The sequence below is a fragment of the Schistocerca gregaria genome, unplaced genomic scaffold (assembly GCF_023897955.1).
Source record: "Schistocerca gregaria isolate iqSchGreg1 unplaced genomic scaffold, iqSchGreg1.2 ptg000327l, whole genome shotgun sequence".
Lineage (NCBI taxonomy): Eukaryota > Metazoa > Arthropoda > Insecta > Orthoptera > Acrididae > Schistocerca > Schistocerca gregaria.
This window is the reverse complement of record NW_026061797.1, coordinates 4,384,434-4,399,273: the sequence shown is the minus strand read 5'-3', so window position 1 is coordinate 4,399,273 and position 14,840 is coordinate 4,384,434.

Here is a 14,840-nt window from a genome sequence, read left to right as displayed (position 1 = left end):
GTTCATTATAATACAATTTCTCCATGGTTTTTAATTCCTACTCCGAAGTTTTCTTTTGTTTCCTTTACTGCTTGCTCAGCAAACAGATTGAATAACATCGGGGATAGGCTACAACCCTGTCTCACTCTCTTCCCAACCACTGCTTCCCTTTCATATCCCTCGACTCTTCATGCCCTCGAGTAAGAAAACTGGTCGTTAGAATTCCATGGTTCTGTGATAAATGGTTTGAGAGGAAAGGTACATTTAGTTAGAAAAGTTACGGAAAATTTAAAGTTGTATAGCACTTACCGTCGTACATGCACTCATTTAAATTCATAGTTTCTTTCACTTTCCAATAGTACGCATGCTGTACATAAACATAACATTTGTTTCATGATATTTACTTTTTTATTTCTTGCAAGTCTTCTAGAACTTCTTTCGAAAACTTTGTGGGTAGATCTTGGCATTTGTTTTGTTCAGAAACGTTATTACTCTAGCAAACAACTGACTACGAGACAAGAAAAAATGTATTCAATAGGTGAAAGCTCAAAGCTACGGGTAAAATGTCCCTAGGCTTATCATCTCAAAGAAGAGATGGCACAGAGAAACAAGTGGGCATGTCTTACATAGCAAGCTGCCATTTAAACCGACATTTAGAACCTTCAAATACGGATTTGGACTAAAATACTTTCATATTCACACTAAGTGTAAATAAAACTGGTACAATCACCAATAAACAAAATTATTTTCATTGTTTTCGGGGTTCCTTTTGCCTTTCGGAATAAATATATTGCGAATCAGTAGTTAACATGCCTGGTTCCCCAAACAGGAGACGACTAGAAACTTCCGAAATGTGGTGGTGTAGAAGAATGCTAAAAAAATTTTCATCGAATAGCTGATGGGGAGATACGAAATCAGATTAGGGAGCAGAGAAATTAATGGCACAAATTGACAAAAAGAAGCGATCGTGGGTAAATGTCATATTTCGATTCCACCCATCCGCTGTGACCCACGACGTTCTGCATGACGTTGATTAGTTGCATTTCGAAGGATACCAGTGGCCTTATTAAATGTTAACTGCGATTGCCTTCGTTTCTAGAGCAATTTATAATGTTCGTTAACTATGATTTTTTTCGGAATATATCGTGATGAACTCTGGGAGGAACCACAGAACACAGCTTAAATTGTCGTTGAAGAAACGAGTAGTGATTGTATTTTTATCTCTCTTATCCGACACGTTGGGGAATCCAAGGTATAATGGGGTACACAGTTGAAAACTTTGATTAAATGTACAAAATTGATAAATAAGAGAGTTACAAATTTTTATATGAACACATTATGATGTATTAATCACAAAAATACAAGAACATTGCCATAAAATAAAACAACAATATTTTCTCACTCCAAAACAGAAATTTATATCATTTGCACGCGGCAGAATGGGGTGGTAAATACAAGTGATTACAAAAACGTATAAAATTATCGGAAATGCAGAAAATATTGGCTTGCTCGGTATTTTTTTTAGTTTAAAGTGAGTATTAATGTCAAACTACAGTTTTCATGAATCGTATCCTTTTCTTGAGGCTGTTTACAAAATTCACACACGGGGAGACACTCATCATCTTCGCTATCTATTCCTGCACAAGAATCGTGTGTCAGTTTTTTGCAGGTGGAACAAGCGACCCAACTTCCAACTGATTTTGAATATAACCCACCACAATATACACATTGACAGTCAGAACTTTCCTCATAATCACTCTCGTTAGTATTGTATTCTCTCTCCTTTTTTCCATTTACCTTCAGAATCTTTCTCTCTTTTTTGAGTTCTTAATTTTATTCTCTTTCGCAGAAAGTTTTCTGTTTGCTCTTTCTTCTTTGTCAATGTTCTTTTTTCTATTTCTCCCATTAATGACTTTTAACTCTTTTTTTGTACGGCGAATCAGTTAAAACAACGTTGTTCCCCCTTTTCAGTCTCGCTCTTTTCTTGCTTTCGTTAACTTTTGACAAGAAAATCAGAATCTCAGGTGAAATATGAAATGAGGAGGTTGTGTTGTCAGTTGTCATCCAAGAGCACCCAAGATTAGAACAATTAGCCCCAATAACTTTGTTATTTTTAGGCGGCAGTTCATTGTAACAATTCGCTGAAACCTCGTCCCCTTGATTATCCAGCCAGTTTGAGTCGTCTTTTTCAGCTGGTGTGCTAGTTGGAGGCAATTCCAATTGTTCAGATATAATAACCTCTTTATCTGACGGCCTATCACGTCCGCTGTCAGTTGTGTGTGCCGGGAGGAAGTGTGCGTCGTGAATATGGATGGGTCCGTGGGCCATATTGCAGTAGCTTCGAAACCTTTAATAGCGGTTTTCATTGTTGCGCTTTAGACGAAAGCTGAACCAAAAAGCGTTGAAATTTCAAAGATAGTTACGACTTTCGCTGCATGGTTCCGTAGCCATTTTCGAAGCTGATCACTATAACGAGGATTTATAAAACAAACATCAAGCGGCTGAAGTCTGTGAGAGCAATGTGGTGGTAAAGAAACGCCACTCTCCCTCGCGTAGTCCATAACGTCAATGTTCGTGGTATGTGCTGAGTGGCCATCTGATATAAGGAGAACTGGGACCTGCTTTGATGCCTTAGAAAATACCACTAATTGTGGAAACCATACAAAGAAGGACTCTGTGGCCATACATGCTGTGCTGTGGACCTCAGCGCAACCTCCTGCTGCCAGTCATAACTCAAATTCTTTCTGCTTCTTCTTTCGTGGAAAAATAATCGTAGGAGGAATGTCAGCTCCGCTTGCTGACGTACTAATGAGGCTGGTTGCAGTTTCGCCCCTTTCTGCAGATGTTAACGATCGCACTGGACGGTTCCCTTTGCAAGCTGCGAAGTTCGATTAGTTTTTAGCATTAACCGAGACGCCTGTTCCATCACAATTAGTTATTTGAGAAGTCATTAGTTTGTGATTGTCAGTTACATCTGTAAGCAACGAAAAAAACCTATCGACAGCTACTTTATTAAAATCCATGATTCTTGTACCAGATGTTGCTTCGGGCTTGCGAACAAACCCGCATTTGCTTCTTCATTGTTTCATGATGTAATAAAGATTTCGATTTGTTTTGCTCGAAATTTTCGAAAAGGTATCTGTGAAACGTGCAAAAATTGAAATGGCAAAACTGTGCACCTGCCGAAATACGAGTGCGTATACTCATTTGAAAAAATGTTCCTACACCGCTTCTGATACGCTAGAAGTTACCTCACAGTAAACAGCAATTGTAGTTGACCATTTGCCTGCACCGTATAAAGTACGGCCAATAAAATATTTTTGTAGGGAGGACACATCATCTCATCCTAAATGGAGAGTTCATCTATACGTGTAAAAGTAACCACTTGTGCCAGAGGGAAGCGTGTTGGGAGCCTTACTGTTCATGTTGTATATTAACATTACAGATAATATAAGAAAGCTCACATATTTCGAAAATGATGCCGATATCGACATTGAGGTAACAAAGGTCGTGTGAAGCGATATGCACATACAGGGGATAGTAAAAATGTGACCACCTATACTTGCATCTACATGGATACTCTGCAAATCACATTTAAGTGCCTGGCAGGTTGTTCATCGAACCACCTTCACAAGTCTCTATTATTCCAATCTCGCATAGCACCCGGAAAGAATGATCACCTGTGTCTTTCCATACGAGCTCTGACTTCCCTTATTTTATCGTTGTGGTCGTTTCTCCCTACGTAGGTCGGTGTCAACAAAATATTTTCGCATTCGGAGGAAAAAGTTGGTGATTGGAATTTCGTGAGAAGATTCCGTCGCAAAGAAAAACGCTTTTCTTTTAATGATGTCCAGCCAAAATCCTGTATCATTTGTGTGACACACTCTCTCATATTTCGCGATAATAGGAGGACGTGCTGCCTTTCTTTGGACTTTTTCGATCTACTCCGTCAGTCCGATCTTTTAAGGATCCCACATTTCCCAGCAGTATTCTGAAAGAGGACGGACAAGCGTAGTGTAGGCAGTGTCCTTTGTAGGTCTGTTACGTTTTCTAAGTGTTGTGCCAATAAAACGCAGTCTTCGGTTAGCCTTAACCGCAACATTTTCTATGTGTTCTTTCCAATTTAAGTTGTTCGTTATTGTATAATAATAATGGCGTGTGACGAGGGCCTCCCATCGGGTAGATCGTTCGCCTGGTGCAAGTCTTTCGATTTGACGCCACTTCGGCGACTTGCGCGTCGATGGGGATGAAATGATGATTAGTACAACACAACACCCAGTCCCTGAGCGGAGAAAATCTCCGACCCAGCCGGGAATCTAACCCGGTCTTTTAGGATTGACAGTCTGTCGTGCTGACCACTCAGCTACCGCAGGCGGACGTTAGTTATTGTAACACCTAGTTAGTTAGTTGACTTTACGGCTTTTAGATTAGACTACAACTTCTCTGATAGTGATTCGTCCATTCTGCTTCACCAGCAATATTGCGGGATCAGTAACGACCTGATTTGCGGATATTGCGGGCGTACCTTAACTGGCTTCTGTCTTCATTGATTAGCGGCTACCTTTGAAATGGTTGTACCACTCCTCTAGCCCTGCAGTACCCATTACTTTGTCCACAAACACACGATGGTTTCAACTTGAGAATCGCCAAGCTTGGAGCCAAATGTGATGTAAAGACGTCATTTTGCTCAGAATACTAAATCCAACGTGTACGACTTGCAAGTGTTCCGAAGTAGTGGAGAAAATCAGGTATGTGTGCTAAATATGCCTGAAAACATGAGCGCATGCGCGCCCTGATACCATTGTTGATTTCAACAATTAAAAAAGGTCGGATATTTTTTGAACAGCTCATGTATATAAGCCATCGCCAGTGATGTCGAAAGAGCAAGATACCCCTAACTACGCCAGTTGTATAGGTAGTTCGAATGGAGCGGTCTATTGTCTGACGTATCTCCATAACAGCTCCGAACCGAATACCCCAAAGTTCGACAAATGGTTCAAATGGCTCTGAGCACTATGGGTCTTAACATCTATGGTCATCAGTCCCCTAGAACTTAGAACTACTTAAACCTAACTAACCTAAGGACATCACAAAACACCCAGCCATCACGAGGCAGACAAAATCACTGACCCCGCCGTGAATCGAACCCGGGAACCCAGACGCGGAAAGCGAGAACGCTACCTTCACGTCAGGAATCAAGCTGAGCTCAGAAGGGCGCAATTCCGGGGCTGTCTCAGGCCGATACTGATCTTCGGCCTGACGTGGCTGCTTGTCCTGTTCCAGGGGTTGCCCCTCAGTCTGCAAGATCCGAGCAGTCGCAGAGGGTGGTCTTACTGGTAGATGGGAGCTCCAACGTCAGGCGCGTAATGGGGCCCCTTAGGGATATGGCAGCAAGAGAGGGGAAGAAAACCAATGTGCAACCCGTGTGCATACCGGGGTGAGTCATTCCAGATGTGGAAAGGGTCCTTCCGGATGCCATGAAGGGTACAGGTTGCACCCATTTGCAGGTGGTCGCTCATGTCGACACCAATGATGTGTGTCGCTATGGATCGGAGGAAACCCTTCCTGGCTATCTGATTTGGTGAAGACTGCCAGTCTCGCTAGCCGGATGAAAGCAGAGCTCACCATCTGCAGCATCGTCGACAGGACTGACTGCGGGCCTTTGGTAAAGAGCTGAGTAAAGGGTCTGAATCAGAGGCTGAGATTGTTCTGTGACCGTGTGGGCTGCAGATTCCTCGACTTAAGCCATAGGGTGGTGGGGTTTCGGGTTCCGCTGGATAGGTCAGGAGTCACCTACACGCAACAAGCGGCTACACGGGTAGCAGGGGTTGTGTGGCGTGAGCTGGGCGGTTTTTTAGGTTAGATGGCATTGGGCAAGTACAAAAAGGGCGGCAGCCTCAACGAGTTCGGGGCAAAGCAGGACATGAGGGGACCAAGCAGCAATCGGTATTGTAATGGTAAACTGTCGAAGCTGCGTTGGTAAAGTACCGGAACTTCAAGCGCTGATAGAAAGTACCGAAGCTGAAATCGTTATAGGTACAGAAAGCTGGCTGAAACCAGAGAGAAATTCTGCCGAAATTTTTACAAAGGTACAGACAGATATAAAGGATAGATTGCATGCAACCGGTGGTGGAGAGTTAGTCGCTGTTAGTAGAAGTTTATCCTGTAGTGAAGTAGAAGTGGATAGTTCCTGTGAATTATTATGGGTGGAGGTTACACGCAACAGCCGAGCTAGGTTAATAATTGGCTCCTTTTACCGACCTCCCGACCCAGCAGCATTAGCGGCAGAACAACTGAGAGAAAATTTGGAATACATTTCTCATCAATTTTCTTAGCATGTTATAGTCTTAGGTAGAGATTTCAATTTACCAGATATAGACTGGGACACTCAGATGTTTAGGATGGGTCGTAGGGACAGAGCATCGAGTGACATTATACTGAGTGCGCTATCCGAAAAATACCTCATGCAATTAAACAGAGAACCGACTCGTGGAGATGACATCTAGGACCTACTGATAACAAACAGACCCAAACTTTTCGACTCTGTATGTGCAGAACAGGGATTAGTGATCATAAGGCTGTTGCAACATCCCTGAATATGGAAGTTAATAGGAATATAAAAAGAGGGAGGAAGGCTTACGTGTTTAGCAAGGGTAATAGAAGGCAGATTTCAGTCTACCTAACAGATCAAAACGAAAATTTCTGTTCTGACACTGACAATGTTGAGTATTTTTGGAAAAAGTTCAAGGCAATCGTAAAATGCGTTTTAGACAGGTACGTGTAGAGTAAAACTGTGAGGGACGGGATAAACCCACCGTGGTTCAACAACAAAGTTAGGAAACTACTGCGAAAGCAAAGACACCTTCACTCCAAGTATAAACGCAGCCAAAACCTCTCAGACAAACAGAAGCTAAACGATGTCAAAGTTAGCGTAAGGAGGGCTATGCGTGAAGCGTTCAGTGAATTCGAAAGTAAAATTCTATGTACCGACTTGACAGAATATCCTAGAAAGTTCTGGTCTCAATTTAAATCAGTAAGTGGTTGGAAACAGCATGTCCAGACACTCCGGGGTGATGATGGCATTGAAACAGAGGATGACAGGCGTAAAGCTGAAATACTAAACACCTTTTTCCAAAGATGTTTCATAGAGGAAGACCGCACTGCAGTTCCTTCTCTAAATCCTAGCACAAACGAGAAAATGGCTGACATCGAAATAAGTGTCCAAGGAGTAGAAAAGCAACTGGAATCACTCAATAGAGGAAAGTCCACTGGACCTGACGGGGTACCAATTCGATTCTACACAGTACGCGAAAGAACTTGCCCTCCCTTTTAACAGCCGTGTACCGCAAGTCTCTAGGGGAACGGAAGGCTCCAAATGATTGGAAAAGAGTACAGGTAGTCCGAGTCTTCAAGAAGGGTCGTAGAGCAGATGCGCAAAACTATAGACCTATATCTCTGACGTCGATCTGTTGTAGAATTTTAGAACATACTTTTTGCTCGAGTATCATGTCGTTTTTGGAAACCCAGAATCTACTCTGTAGGAATCAACATGGATTCCGGAAACATCCATCGTGTGAGACCCAACTCACTTTATTTGTTCATGAGACCCAGAAAATATTAGATACAGGCTCCCAGGTAGATGCTATTTTTCTCGACTTCCGGAAGGCGTTCGATACAGTTCCGCACTGTCGCCTGATAAATAAGGTAAGAGCCCACGGAATATCAGACCAGCTCTGTGGCTGGATTGAAGAGTTTTAACAAACAGAACACAGCATGTTTTTATCACTGGAGAGACGTCTACAGACGTTAAAATAATATCTGGCGTGCCACAGGGGAGTGTTATGGGACCATTACTTTTCACAATATATATATATATAAGTGAGGTAGTAGATAGTGTCGGAATTCCATGCGGTTTTTCGCGGATGATTCTGTAGCACACACAGAAGTTGCAGCATTAGAAAATTGTAGCGAAATGCCGGAAGATCTGCAGCGAATAGGCCCTTGGTGCAGGGAGTGGAAACTGACCCTTAACATATACAAATGTAATGTATTGCGAATTCATAGAAAGAAGGATCCTTTATTGTATGATTATATGATAGCGGATCAAACACTGGTAGCAGTTACTTCTGTAAAATATCTCGGAGTATGCGTGCGGATCGATTTGAAATGGAATGATCATATAAAATTAACTGTTGGTAAGGCGCGTACCAGGTTGAGATCCATTGGGAGAGTCCTTAGAAACTGTAGTTCATCAACAAAGGAGGTGGCTTACAAAACACTCGTTCGACCTATACTTGAGTATTGCTCATCAGTGTGGGATCCGTACCAGATCGGGTTTGCGGAGGAGATAGAGAAGATTCAAAGAAGAGCGGCTCGTTTCGTCACAGGGTTATTTGGTAACCGTGATAGCGTTACGGAGATGTTTGACAAACTCAAGTGCCAGACTCTGCAAGAGAGCCGCTCTTCATCGCGGTGTAGCTTGCTCGCCAGATTTCGAGAGGGTGCGTTTCTGGATGAGGTATCGAATATATTGCTTCCCCTTACTTATACCTCCCGAGGAGATCACGAATGTAAAATTAGAGAGAGGCTTTCAGATAGTCTTTCCTCCCGCGAACCATACGCGACTGGAACAGGAAAGGGAGGTAATGACAGTGGCACGTAAAGTGCCCTCCGCCACACACCGTTGGGTGGCTTGCTTAGTATAAATATAGATGTAGATGAGTGTGGTGCGTGATGCGGCGCTTCCCATCCCTATATACCGATCAAATCAGTCACGACTTGAACCGAGCGTGCCCGAACATTGTCCTACAAAATGATGGCCGCCTCCTGCAGAAACCGACGCTGCTTCTTTCTCTCAGTTGCTTTTCAACTTTGTAACACAGTCTGTTTCGTTTTCGAGTCCAAACCGCTTAACAGATATTGTTCAAATTTGTCATGGAGACAGTTTGAACCCTTAGAAAGAACATATCCCACTTTAAAAAGCAAGAATTTTTTTTTTGCATCAGTGAACGTAAACTACATTAAAACTTACTTATTTTGGTTGTATAACTTAAGAATTCTATAATGTATAAGTACTTCAGTAGTCGCCGCGCGGGATAGTCTCTCAAACGAAATTGCTCCAACGTCCGAGGCCTTTCAATATCACGTCTTCCATTCCGCTTGTAGTTCAGAATATTTTGGGGAAGTCTGGGACGTAGCATTCTCACCAGTCTTCACGATATTTTTGAATTTTTTAGTTTCTGTTGAAAATACTTAATTTTTCTCTAGTATCTTCATTCCTAATCATTTCTTGTTGTGCAGCTCTTCGAATTTCTTAGGAACCTCATCTCTGCCGTGTGATTTTTTTTGCTTTTTTTTTAACCATGTTTTCGCTTTCATAGCATAATACAGGAACCGCGACCACGTTATAGAATTTCGGGACAATCTTTTTGTACTTTATTGCCCAATGATCAGATAATAGTGTCACAAACAGCTTAGAATTTGTGTAATTTATTTTAAGTATCAGAGTAAAAATCAGATCTTACAGCGTAGCCTAAATGAAAGATTAAGAGACCAGTTCTAAAGCAGGATTATCCAAAACTAGTTTTAAACTGACTGAGTATTTTCCTCGGAGTGCACTTATTTTCGTTTTGTTCCTAGAAATTTTAAAGTTGTATTCATTGCATATTTCGTTCAGGTGGTATATAGATCTTTGGAGGTCATTTCGTGAACGTGAATCATGTCATCTACAAACAGAAGCACAATCAGGTATTTCTCATTCGTTATCCCAATTCCTTTGTCTTGTCATAGTTCCTGCTTTCATTTATGAAGAACGAAGTCAATGTAAATACTAAAAATGCTGACTTAATCTGCTCATTTAAATGTATACCGAACGAGCTGCCGCAGTGGTTATTACATGGTATGATGATGATGATGATGATGATTGGTTTTTGGGGCGCTTAACTGCACGGTTATCAGTGCCTGTACAAAGCCCCAACCTTTACACAGTCCAGTTTCGCCACCTTCACGGATGATGATGAAATGATGACACCACAGACACCTACTTCCCGGGCGGAGAAAGCAACCCAGCCGTGAATCGAACCCGGAATCCCATCACCAACAACGCTAGCTTCTACACGACGAGCTGTCAACTAGTACACTAGACTCGCATTCGGGAGGATGACGTTTAAATCCGCATCCGGCCATCCTGATACGTTTTCCGTAACTTTCCTGAATCGCTCCAAGTAAATGCTGGGATGGTTCCTTTGAAAGGGAACGGCGGACTTCTTTTACCCTTCCCTGACGCAGTGCCAACTCCTGCTCCGTCTCTAATGACCTCGACATCGATAGCACATTAAATGCAATCCTCCTTCCGTCCTTCATTTAAAGGCATAGGTTTACGCAATAAGTCGGGCGTTAAAAGTTAAAAACTGCGTACTCGTCTAAGGCAGCATAATTTCATGGCGCGCAAATTATCGAGACTATATTCACCGAGCATTTGTGAAAGGCAGCACGTGGCGACTTCCAACAAACTTCACACATAATTTCGAAACTTGGCGAAACTTTTTTTCCCCTCTGACATCCCTGACATAATGATGAAAGGAAAAAGACTTTTATCACTTCTACATTTTCGCTGATCGTGCAGTAAGGTGTCAGCATCAGGCTTGATGTTTCACTTTATTACTTCTTTACTACTCACTTTATTCGCAACACATTTGTCAGACAGTATCCACAAACGTCGCCGAATGTACCTGAAAATTATAGAATTGTACAACACCTAGTTCAGTACATAAATATTGAGACGTTTTCGAAAAACTAGCTTCTCTTACAACTGAGCGTCTTCAACTGCAAAGGGTTATGTTTCTTCAGGTCAAGTTTTTAACACATTAACTGATACGGAATGTGAACGAACTTCTGAAGGTGTTTTACAAATGGGACTTCCAGTTTTCAGACAGCAATTTGGAGGGGAGAAGGGGGCCGTGGTTACGCGGTCTATTTGGAACTTCAGTGTTTTCGCAAATGATGCTGTTGCCTGTAATAAAGTTCTGTTTGAAAGAAGTCACGCCTTCATAAGATTTCAGTGTAGTGCAAAGCATGACAACTTAGTTTAAATGTTCCCGAAATGTAAAATTGTTCGGTTCACAAAACGATATAACCTTATCCTACGAGTATAGTGCAGCGAGTCAAATTCGCTATCGCTCAACCCACATGAATACCTAGGTGTAAAAATTTCTAGAGATTTGAAATGGAATCGTCACATAGTCGCAGTCTTAGGGAAATACGGTGGATGGCTGCAATTCGTTGGTAGAATTCTAGGAAAATACAATCAGTGTACAAAAGAAATTGCTTACAAATCACGCTTGCGACCCATCCCCGAATATTGCTCGAGATTCTTGGATCCTAATCAGATACAACTGCCCGGCGATACTGAATGTATACAGAGAAGGGCGGCACGAATGGTCACAGGTTTTTTGACCCGTTGGAGAATGTCACACAGTTTCTGATCAAATTGAACAGGCAGGCGCTGGGAAAGAAACGTAAAATATCCAGAGAAAGTCTACTTGGAATATTTCCGGAGGAATCCTTAACTGTTGAATATAGGCGAATGGTAGTCAATGGAGGGAATGACTGCGAATGATCGTTCGATTTGCGTTCTCTTCCGTAGGCTGCGATGCAAACCAATCCTGGTCATATTCCCGGTGTGAGATGTAGTTGGCAGCTCTGTAAATGCTGACCGGTGAGTCGCTTAAAGCCCAGGTGAAATTAATCTCGGAGGGACACATCACGCTCTCAACCGACTAAGCTTGTCCCCTAAGGATCGCCTAGAGCCTGTGACTAGTGCATTGAATGTAAATACGGAAAACTGCAAAAACTCACTTTTTCAACTATTTGTAATTCCATTAACTAGTTTTGTAACCTTTACAGACTCATCTTCAAATGTGGCACACAGAATTTCCGTCTCTCTGGCGTGGAGACAGAGCGACAGTTACATGGCGACATGTGTCGGAAAACCAGTTATTCCACTTACTGACTAACGGACAGTTCATGGTAGACACAGACTATCCCGTGGAAGAGTAAAGTATCTCGAGGAGACCTAATTAGAAAGTTTCTAGAACTGACGCTACATGATGAAAGTAGGAATGGAATATACTGAAACCGCCTACGTATTGTAACTGTAGGAAGCGTGAAGACCAGAAGAGACTAAGCACAGCACGCACAGAGGCTTTTAAGCAGCCACGGTTCGCACGCTCCATACGTCAGTGGAGTGGGAATAAGTCCTAATAACTGGTATACTGGCAAGTTCCATCTGTCACGCAATTCACGGTCGGTTATAGACTACAAATTATAAGCTGCCTATGTTTTGTTTAAATTTGGATTACAAGAAAATGGGCGTTTTGCAAAATGTCCTACATAAGTCTCCTCTTCATCAACACCACCACCATGAGTGTTCTGCCCTAGGGCAGGTCTTCACATGTAGTTCTCCATGCAGTCCCATCATTTGTTACCCTCTTGTTTTCTCACAACTATTTTCTGTTCTTACGCTGTCCACCACCTGGTATGTTCTGCGTCTTCTTCTTCTTCTTCTTCTTGCATTCACCATTTCCTTCATACCATCAATAAACAATCTCTTCTCATTCAGTGTCCATGCCAATTGTGTTTGCTCATCCTGCTACCTTTAAAATTTCTCTCTGTTCTCCCAATCAACACCACCTCATTTCTCACTGTGCCTGCCTATTTTATCCCCTATCAACGCACCCACATAAAAGCCTCCTGTTATGAAACGTCTCGTTGGCAATTGCTATACGTATTTTCACCTCCTTATTACTTCCAATGTCGTCCATAATAGCACGTCGCAGTTATCTAAAAACACTAAATTGTTGTGTATCTTCCTGCCTAACATTATAGTTGTTCTTGCTTTTCTTGCACCTATCACCGGACATTTTGCGATTTTCTTATTATTTATCATTCCAATTTACTCACGCCTCTTGTTCAATTCTTTTAACATTTCAGTCATACTTTCGCTCTCTGCCAATAACACCACATGATCCGCGAGTCTAATACATTCTGCTCTCCTAACAACAACCCGCTCCCGTCTATGTCGTTTCAAACGTTTTTGAATGACATGCTCCAAATATATTTACACACTAAGGAGAATAAACGTATCCCGGAGGACTTACCCCAGCGCGATGGAAATCGATACACGTGATGTTCATTCATGCCCAATAGTATCCGAACGACCTGAATTGAATTTCGCCTGATTCACATGCAACCCACATAGCGCAACTGTCTAGCAGGTCTCCTTATCGCTCCTTGGTACAGTCGTTTGACTATTGAAAGTGGTTCCAACAAGTCACCACGAGAAAAAACTGTTCTGTATTGCAATAACTCAAGATGCAAAGTAATACCACGATACTACAAATATCACGGAACACCTTATCACAGATAAGACTGCCCTTAAGGCTTGTAGCTCACATTTATTACAATAAATGACATACCTGACATTTTACCACTCTCATTATTACGTCAGATAGGTAATGCACGTGGTAAATTCGTCGTATTCATGATTTACTCTTCAAAGTAACATACCGTACTTATTATTTAACACAAAATAAGATTAAAAATTAAAGATATTCACGAGCAGCTAATTGAGAATATTTATGAACTTCAAATGACACGACGAACCGTCTCGTTCTGCATATGGATGCAAACTCAGGTCATGCAGACTAAGCAATGATTTCGTGCCTGACGGATACTGACTGTCACTCCTGATTAGGCATACAGAGAGTGATATACCTCGATTTTAGACAGAGCCAGTTTGCAAATTCCAACTTTAAATTACATATCGCAAGTATTTTTGCCGGACGCGAATTCCTACCCAGCACCTATTGTCCCTGTTAACGAACGACGAGAGATGTTGAATCTTGGTTCTTAACAAGTAACTTATTTGAATTGCCGTGAGGTAAGGCTTTGTGTTGGACAGGGGTTCGAACTCAGAACTTAATCGGATAGATATCGACGCACAATCAACTGTGACATTTCGGGTTTTCTCGGCAGTTGCTAGATGTTTTAACTGAAATGACGAGACGAAACATACATTTTTTTCCTTCCCAAGACTCCAACCTGGCATCTATCGCTGTTATATTCTAGAGAAAACGAACGTTAAATATGGGTTTGTTGCACCAGCAGCGACAGGTGAGCGTGTTTGAACTAGAAATAATATGACGAAGAGTTCAGTGCTCACTGGGAATACAGCTCCACACATCATATCGCTTTTGACTACACACAAAGATACGTCAGCTTCCGAATTTTTGTCCAGTTCGGACTAACATCTTGAACTTACAGTGATCTCGCAAATAGTTCTGTGTCTCACTGGGTGTCAAAAACGTCACATATCGTTAGTGTTGACAACGAATGAAAATAAATTAAACATTAAAATAATTATCCACCAGCAGATAGGTGTTCTCATGCTAGAGCTTGATAATACATAATGAAATCTATAGTGCCGGGCCAGGATTCGAACCCATTCACGCGCAGTATGTGGAGATGTTGAGGAATCTGCAGTTCTGAACAAACAACAAATAGTAGACGTGCTGTATTCTCACGAAGGGATCAAATTCAGCGTTAAGTACGGTCTAAGTTGCATTCCCAGATCAGAACCGATTTTATCGACATACAGAAGCTCATATAAAATATGGACTAAATGTCCTGTGAGCCTACATAGCGTTTGTTTCGTCACTAGAAATAAATAACAAGTATAAGAAAGGTTTCTACGTGTCGCCGCTCCAGTCTTTATTGTGATTCATCCTAACGTCTACTTTGTAGAAAAGGAATATCATTTTTTAAGTAAATTTCAGACCACAATGTCATTATATCTTCTTCAC